Source organism: Gavialis gangeticus, unplaced genomic scaffold, assembly GCF_001723915.1.
Source record: "Gavialis gangeticus isolate Ggan-Ray unplaced genomic scaffold, GavGan_comp1, whole genome shotgun sequence".
In the NCBI taxonomy this organism is placed as follows: Eukaryota; Metazoa; Chordata; order Crocodylia; family Gavialidae; genus Gavialis; species Gavialis gangeticus.
The window spans coordinates 39,231,030-39,233,230 of NW_017729028.1; positions in this window are offsets into that span (position 1 = coordinate 39,231,030).

The following is a 2,201-nucleotide window of genomic DNA, read 5'->3' on the forward strand; positions in this document are numbered from 1 at the left end:
AGGGGCACTGGGAAGGGGCGACCCAGCCCACGTCAAACAGCTGTCTGATCAGCTTCCTGAGCCTCGGGCATTTGCTGGAAGTTATCTGGGCATTGGGGTATCCATGCTCATCCCCCCGTAACGCCGTGCCCTGCTGCCAAGCTAGAGCAGCCGCCTCTACTGTCACTTGCCTCAGCTCTGTGCTCCAGGGGTTAATGGACGCTGGTGTTTCCCATTCCCTCCGTTCCCATCCCGCAGGCTGTCCCTATGCCAGCTGGTTTGATCAAACCCCTTTCTGCCTTGCTTATTCTTCTTGCCTCTGGGTATTCTCTATTTATCATTCCTGATGTTTTGTGTATTGCTTTAGGGCTTGCCTGGCTGCTTTTCCTCTGCAGCTGACAGGACCCTGCGATAGGCAAGCTCTGTTCCAGCTGCATCTGTCAGCCGCTGCTTTTCCCTGATGCAGCAACGGCCAGCTCTCACCTGCCACCGAGGCTCACGGATGAGGTGCATGGCACCGTACAGAGCAGAGACAGACTGCGGCCTGCACCTCTGTGAATTGTCACGCTCTCCCAGATCCCATGGATGTTCATCAGTGCAGAGATACCAAGAATGATTCCCACCCACAGGGATGTTTTTCTTCTCATGGGATCAGGTGCTGGGGGTAAGTCTAAACCACATCCTCAGCAGGCCTGCGGAGGGACGCTCCCTTGCCTGCCCAAATCAGGAACGTGGTGCTGACGCCACTCCGCAGTTGCCCCCAGCAGTTGCTCTCAACTGAGACACAAGCCTCCAGATTGGGCATTTTGGGACTCTACAAAGCTCCCTTTTTGGGTTTGGCACATACAAGCATGAATGGGTCAGTGGGGTGTGCCTGAAAGACTCCTGGGCATGTTTGGGATGTGGCGTAGATGCACCCTCAGAGACAAAGCAAAGACAACAGCTGAGAGACAGAGCAGCAACTGAGCCATGGGAGGAAACATCACTGAGATTTTTGCATTGAAGGACAAGCAATGACAGATGTAACCTAGACTCGTACTGAACCTAGGAGCACATAATCTCCTTCTTCCAGGCTGTGGATGGCTCTTATCGATGGAAGGGAACTCTCTTCCATGCCTAAACACTGAAATAAATTAACATTTCATTGCAGTTTTATGTGGTTTTCTACACTGCAGTATCCAAATGTTTCGTGATCTGTAATGTTTCAGGAATGTATTTGGTATCTGTGTTGGCCTGAGACAAAAACAAATGCAAAAATCTAGAGCTCTTGGTTCAGAGATGATACCTTTTATTAGACCAGCTAGGAAATCACAACAAAAACATCTTTTTCTGCAAAAGCTTTCAGGCTCAAAGGACCTTTGAGCCCAAAAGCTTGCAGAAAAAATATTTTTTTTTTCAATTTCCTAGTTGGTCTAATAAAAGGTATCATTTCTGAACCAAGAGTTCTAGGGCCAATGTGGTTCCCATTTTCAAAAAAGGGAGGAAGGAGGACCCAGGAAACTATGAGCCCGTTAGTCTTACCTTGATTCTGGGGAAGCTCTTTGAGAAAATTATGGAGGAGCACATCTCTGAGGGGCCAGCAGGGGAGATCATGCTTAGGGGCAACCAACACGGGTTCATTAGTGGCAGGTCCTGTCAGACCAACTTGGTGGCCTTCTACGACCAGGTGACAAAATCCTTGGACACAGGTGTCGCAGTGGATGTAGTCTTTCTGGACTTTCGGAAGGCCTTCGACACTGTCTCTCACCCCGTTCTCATTAAGAAACTGGGGGGCTGTGGTGTCGACATCCACACAGTCAGATGGGTCACCAACTGGCTGGAGGGCTGCACCCAGGGAGTGGTGGTGGATGTGTCACTTTCAACCTGGAGGGATGTGGGCAGTGGGGTTCCGCAGGGCTTGGTCCTCGGGCCCGCGCTGTTCAACATCTTCATCAGTGACTTGGATGAGGGGGTAAAAAGCACCCTGTTCAAATTTGCTGATGACACTAAGATGTGGGGGGATGTGAGCACGCTGGAGGAGAGGGACAGGCTGCAACTAGATCTGGGCAGGTTACAGGGGTGGGCGGATGAAAACAGGATGGGTTTCAACACTGACAAGTGCAAGGTGCTGCACCTGGGGAGGAACAACCGCCACCATACCTACAGGCTGGGGAACTCCCTTCTCGTCAGTGCAGAGGCAGAAAAGGATCCTGGAGTCATCACTGATGCCAAGATGAACATGG